The 6,814-nt window shown below is 43.4% G+C and overlaps 1 long non-coding RNA gene across 2 annotated transcripts in view; it reads left to right on the top strand.

The window, feature by feature from the left end:
* Window positions 1–5,048, top strand: part of LOC111728372 — a 12,320-nt gene extending 7,272 nt beyond the window's left edge. Inside the window, exons 1-4 of one of the 2 annotated variants that reach the window (XR_002775687.1) lie at window positions 1,598–1,807; window positions 2,175–2,263; window positions 4,288–4,325; window positions 4,927–5,048. This is a non-coding gene — a long non-coding RNA (uncharacterized LOC111728372). Of the gene's footprint in view, window positions 1–1,597; window positions 1,808–2,174; window positions 2,264–4,287; window positions 4,326–4,926 lie in introns of those variants that run through there. The other variant, XR_002775689.1, reaches the window with a different exon arrangement.
* The last annotated feature ends 1,766 nt before the right edge of the window (window positions 5,049–6,814 follow it).

Genomic DNA, 6,814 nt, shown 5'->3' on the forward strand with positions numbered 1-6,814 from the left:
AAAAAAAAAAAAAAAAAAGAAAGAAAGAAACTATGCAGAGTAGAGTACAAAAGAGACTGAAAAAATATAAAGAACTTCAGCAAGCTATGGGACAGTATTAGCTGGTTTAACATATGTAGTGGAGGTCACAAGTGGGGAGAGACAGTCAGAAGAAATATTTTTCTTTTTAGCAACACAATCTTGCTCTGTCTCCCAGCCTGAAATGTAGTGACCCAGTCATAGGTCATTGCAACCTGGAACTCCTGGGCCCAACTGATCCTCCTACCAAATTTGGTCTCTTGAGTAGCTAGGACTGTAGGCACATGATATTATTCCTGGCTAGTTATTTTTTTTTAGAGATAAAGACTCACTGTGTTGTCCAGGGTGATCTTGAACTACTGGCCTCAAGCAATCCTCCTGCCTTGCTCTCCCAAAGTGAGGCGTGGGATTGCAGGTGAGAGCCACGGCACAGGCTCTGATCGCAATTTTTTCTGTACAAATTGTAGTAGTTACCAGATAGACACATTTTCAAAACACATCAGCTGTATACTAAAAGTGAGTTAACTTTATCATAAATAAGTTATACCTCAATAAAGCTAACGAAAAACAAAAAGAATGTGTAGGAATTTTATCACTTGATCCAGAGGGATGTCCATGATGTATTGTTATAGGAGAAAAGCAAGTTATATAGTAGCATATGTAGTATAATTACCTTTAATAAAATAACACTGGGGAAAAACACCACAATATCCCTCTGTATGTATATTGATATTTACAGGCCCATGGAAAAGTTTTTGGCAGAAGGATACATACCCAACTGGTAACATTGGTTACGTAATAGGGATGGGAATTGAGGGGAGGAGGAGGGAGTATTAAGTTTTTCTTCATACATCTTTGGATAGTTTCATATTTCATAATAAAAACCTATCATTTTCATAATTAAATAATAAAATAAATAGGGATTTTTTGTATGTAGGAAGAAAGCAGGGAGGTCAAAGGGAACAAGATGTAGTCCTTAGACTTGACATTAAAGGAGATCTTTGGTGACCTTTGAGGGAGCATCTAAGTAGTGGGGTAGGGGCTAGCGGTCAGATTGCAATCCATGGGAAAGAGATACAGATTGCAAATAAAGGCTTTAATGTGGAATACTTATTTAGAAAGTTTGGTCATCAAAAGAAATGAATAAACAGGACAGTTATGGAGGGAGCTGCAGCATCAGAGGATTTTTCTGTCTCTTGTGATTGCCAAAAAAAGAAAACCAGTGGAGAGGAACTGACCCAAAGTGTTGAAGAATGTGAGTATACAGTGGAAGTGAAGAAGCCTTTGAGATGGGAGGGGTGGTCCCATCTTGGTCCTGATCTGGAGTATCAGCTGTATGCCCTTAGTGCTGGTCACTTAGTCTCTCTAAACCTCAGTTTTCTCGTTAGTAAAACAGGGTCAATAATAGTACCTAGCTCATGGTGTTGCTGTGAGATAATGTGTATACAAAGAGCTTCTTAATTCGCTGCTCAGCTACTGGTCTGGGAACAAAGTCTCTGGTGTGTTCTGAGTCTGGGCCATATGACCAGTGATGTCATAATGCCCTGGTAGACTCCAGCTTCTCCACTAGGGAGTTGCTGATCCTTGGGAACCAAGGACTAAAGCTGATATGCGAGACTTTTACCAACTGAGGGTTTCGTGAGCACACTCCTTTGCCAAGATCTTGGTGAATAGTCTCTCACTGTGCAGTTGTATCTTAGAAATTGTTTTACTTTTGATCATGATTGTGCTTGGCTGGATGCTTTTTGTTGGACTCGCATGTTACATGGGCACATTTCCAGAGTTGATGGTAAGTAACAACCCAGATTGTAAATCCCAGTCCTGGTGCTATTGGCTCACCCTCTCATCTGGGGTTTCTGACGAAACTAGAAAGATAGCTGAGGTCTCACCGTTAATTGGAAGTCAGGATAAGATGGGAACAAACTTAATTTTCTCATCCCGTTGGGGACATCCTCCTTTTATGTCTTTTTTTTTTCTCCTTCCTACTGCAGATAGTACCTAACTTGTGGTTTTCACGCCATATGGGTCAGTGGTTGTTGGTAGGAGGAACTTTGGGGATTGGTGGGGCCTTTCAGCAGCCCTTCCAGGGGTTTCACCCGGCCCACCATATAGGGGTGGCTACCTACCTCTGCCCTTTAATTTTCTTTCTGACTCAGCCTCCAACTCTGAAGTGGAAAGAGAGGTGGCCTGTTCAGGAGAGCAAGGCAAAACTGAGGAGCCAGGCTTTGGATGAAGATCTGCCACTGTGAGTAGGTGGTCAGGTCTATTGGCTAGATTTCCTCCCTTCTCAGAGAACCTGGTAGGACCCTGACATCTCAATGCAGAGTTTTTATTTCTCTGGAAAATATAATTAACTGCGGAAGGGGAAGTGATTTAGGTAGGACTGCTAAAGACAGCAGACCAGGGTTCTCTGTTAATATCCATGTTTATAGGCGTTCATTCTGAAGACTGTTTCCATCTATTAGTTTGTTTTCTCTTCAAAAACACTATAATAATTTGGACCAGCATTTTTAATGCCCCTTTTGGTAGATACTGAAACTGTAGTTAACATTAACTTGAGTGCAGGTTCTAACTTTGCAACTTATTAGCTTTGCAACGTTGGGAAGGTTAATTTCTCTGAACCTCAGCTTCTTCTTTTGTACCATGGGACATACCTGAAAGTTTGTAAAGATATATTTGGGAATTCATGTAAAGCATTTAATGCAAGTTGACAGATAAGATTTAATAAAATACTAACTCAACAAGGAAGCAAAGTAATGAACCAGTCAACAAAGATTTACTGGTTACAGTGACCTCAACTATTTACTCAAGGTCACATTAGCTAGTTCACTGGTGAAAGTGGAATACAAGCACAGATCTTTCCCTCTGGACTTAATAGCCTCTCACATTTATTCTACTAGATCAGCCTGCCTACAGGAAACATTAATGGCAATATACCTTTTAGCCTAAACCATCTCTTGGTTTTTTTATATTCCACCCCATTTCATTCAAACCTGTTGAGCTGTTCCCATTGTTAGAGAAACTTAACTCAGAGTTTTAATAAAGTCATACCCTTTGGGGGAGGCAGCTCCTCCAGAAGATAGGGGTATCAAGCCCCAGGCCCAGGTATACATAAGAACAGGACATGATGATTGGTTTCTTGTTCTCCACCTGTCCTAGGATTTCTGTGAGAACATTGGCCCAAAGCAGTCAGACCTTTGTGAGGTTGGGGTGTGATCCTGACTGAATAACTTAAACTGTTCTGCACCTCAGTTTCTCCTGCTATGAAATTAGTAAAACAGGTTGGGTATGGTGGCTCACACCTGTAAACCTAGCACTTGGAAGGCCAAGGTGGGTAGATTGCCTGAGCTCACAGGTTGGAGAGCAGCCTGAGCAAGAGCAAGACCCCATCTCTAAAAAATAGGCAGGTGTTGTAGCCGGCTCCTGTAGCCCTAGCTACTTGGGAGGCCGAGGCAAGAGAATTGCTTAAGTCCAAGAGTTTGAGGTTGCTGTGAGCTGTGATGCTGCTATAGCACTACCGAGGGCAACCCGGTGAGACTCCGTCTCAAAAAAAATTAAAAAAGAAAGAAATGAGTGAAACAGTCTGTCTTCTTTCTCTTCCTTTCTCAGGAATGTTGGAAGGAGGCTTACCATGCGTAATGAGGGCTTAATTGTGCCATTTTATAAGATGTAATATTTTTCCTCCTTGAATAGCCTGACAAGAATATATAAAGTTAATTGCTCATAGCAAGCCTTAGCTAGCTAATTCTCTCAATTATTCCAATCTGGGTTTTGTTTGTTTGCATAGCAATGTTTTTTGCATCTAATTGCATAAAGCGAATGGGTAAACGTTTTGGTAGTTGGTGTGATGCTAGCTAGGTCCTAACCAAGTGACTTCCCTAGAGACTAGGGCCCTTTTTGATAAATTTTCTTTAGCCCCAACAGACCTGCCATCTTGGCCAACAAGCCTTTATTATATCAGTCAAGAGTACGCTCTGACTGGGACCCCAAGATGACAGGGGCTGATGTCACAATTGGTGTCTGAGCTCTGGCCCCTCAAAATGGTCACAGGTAGCCATTTCAGTTCAGATTAGACCACAGAGCTCCTCAGCCAGGAGCTGCCATGCTGGGTCATCCACCATCTGGTCTCTAAGGAAAACAGCTCAGTTTCTGGGAACCAAGGAATAGAACACCACACCTTTCAGAACCACTCATCTCTCCCTGAGCATACTACTAGCTGAGCAAGAAGCCCTGCAATGATTGTTGTCTTATGGATGGTTCTCATTGCAGGAACGATGTGGAAAGGATATAAATATCCTCCAGGAGGGGTAAGTGTACTTTCAACTTTGTTTTCTATTTCTACTTGGAAATGTATTCTCCCAGAGAAACAAACTAAGTATGGAAATCCAACTCTTTTATTTAAAAAAAAAAAAAGCTACCTACTTTTACTATTCACATTCATACTCTAAAGTTGGGAAAGTTCCCACTTTCTTTCATGTCATCTTTTATGCCTGTTTTTTGGTAAGAGTCTTTATTCATGTTCTTCAGTTTGGAAGCAGAGAAAAGGATATTTCAGTCCCAGAGTCAGTGCTTTCTGACTTGGGCAACCTAGTCCCTGTTACACATATCATATGCTTAGCTTTCAGTACCGTTTCCTAATGAGCTCACTTAAGCACCCAAACTTATCTCTTCGGTAAGTAAGCACTACTCTGTAAAAGGGTTCTTGTGGCAGATGTCTCTTTCCTTTCCTCCTGTTTGTCTTTTCTCTGCCTCTTGGTCAGCTTCCACACTGCTAAGCACCTTGGTGGCTGGGATCAGAGGCATGAGGTGAGACAGACTTGGACACAAGCTACTTTTGCCATCCCTTGGCAAGGCCAATTGTCTCAGTTTCACACTAGCAACTGACATACGTTTCCTCCCCTCCCCCAGACCCCAGTGGAAGTAGCCAAAGATGATCCTGGTGAAGTAATGCAGCTCTGAAGCTCACCTGACCAGCTGTACAGTTCCTGTTATTGGTTTCGCATAAAGTAATTGCACATTATTTTGTCATATTTTATGTAAAAAATTACCTCTCTTAAGATGAATGAAGACCTGGTATTCTGTTAGCTTGTAACAGAGAGAAGGAGGGTAGAGAAGTAGTCGGGGCGGATGGGAGATGAATGTGCTCCTTCTGATACACAGTCCCTGAGACTGGCATTAAGACTGAGGTAACTGGCTCGGAGCCTATAGCTCAACCGGCTAAGGCGCCAGCCACGTACACCTAAGGTGGCGGGTTCGAATCCCCAGCCCGGACCTGCCAAACAACAATGACGGCTGCAACCAAAAAATAGCCGGGCATTGTGGCGGGCGCCTGTGTTCCCAGCTACTTGGGAGGTGGAGGCAGGAGACTCGCTTGAGCCCAGGAGTTGGAGGTTGCTGTGAGCTGTGATGCCACGGCACTCTACCCAGGGGGACAGCTTGAGGCTCTGTCTCAAAAAAAAAAAAAAAAAAAAAAAAAGACTGAGGTAACTGACTGGGCGTGGTGGCTCACACCTATAATCTCAGCATTCTGGGAGGCCAAGGCAGGTGGACTGCTTGAGCTTAGGAGTTCAGGACCACCCTGAGCAAATGTGAGACCCCCTGGGTGTGGTGGCACACAGCTGTAGTCCCGGTTACTTGGAAGGCTAAGGCAAGAGGATCACTTGAACCCAGGAGTTTGAGGTTGCTGTGAGCAATGATGCTATAACACTCTACTTAGGGTGACAGAGTGAGACTGTCCTCCCCCCCCAAAAAAGACTAAGATAACTAGTTCAATTTGTCCCCTGTTCTTTGTCCTTAAGGATAGAAATTCTCTTTAGACCTGTTTTTCCAAGTAATACCTTTCTTCTGGGTCCATGGTCCGGAAGTGAAATATATTACAGAAAAGACTAGCAATTGCAGCAACTTTAAGCCTGTTCTTTTTTTTTTTTCTTTTGAGACGGAGCCTCAAGCTGTCCCCCTGAGTAGAGTGCCATGGCATCACGCTCACAGCAACCTCCAACTCCAGGGCTCAGGCAAGTCTCCTGCCTCAGCCTCCCAAGTAGCTGGGACTACAGGCGCCCACCACAACGCCTGGCCATTTTTTGCTTGCAGCCATCATTGTTGTTTGGCGGGCCCAGGCTGGGGATACAAACCCACCACCTTAGGTGTATGTGGCTGGCACCTTAGCCGCTTGAGCCACAGGCGCCGAGCCTAAGCCTGTTCTTTGGAGGTATTTCTTTCTTGTGGCCTTTTCACACTTCGTAAGAACCCAAAGCTTACATCACATGGGGAAAGAATATTTTAATATTGGGATAGAAGTAAAGTATACAATAGTCTCCTAAAGCTGTGTATTAGCCTTATCTTACAAAATAGCAAAATAAAGTCAAAGGGCTTATGTATCTTTCCAACACACACAAGATTAAGATCCATCCATAACCTCAGATATGGTGAGAAGAAAAAAAAAAGATTAAGATTAGGCTTTCTCCTTAGCATGCTTTTATGTATCAAGAAAAAGAGTTAGAAAAAGAGAACTGGGATATCTAAGATCTTGCTGTTTAAAGGGCTCCCTCACCTAAAAAGCCAAGAATTTGGGCAGTGCCCACAGCTCAGTGAATAGGGGACCAGCACTAGGCTGGCAGGTTCGACCCCTGCCCGAGCCAGCTAAACAATGAGAACTCCAACAAAAAATAGCAAGTGTGTGGTGGGCACCTGGGGTCCCAGCTACTTGGGAGGCTGAGCCAAGAGAATTGCTTAAGCCCAGGAGTTTGAGGTTGTACTGAGCTGTGATGCTATGGCACTCTACCAAGGGTGACATAGT

Source organism: Otolemur garnettii, unplaced genomic scaffold (assembly GCF_000181295.1).
Source record: "Otolemur garnettii isolate 467f Iridium unplaced genomic scaffold, OtoGar3 scaffold00001, whole genome shotgun sequence".
Taxonomy (NCBI): Eukaryota; Metazoa; Chordata; class Mammalia; order Primates; family Galagidae; genus Otolemur; species Otolemur garnettii.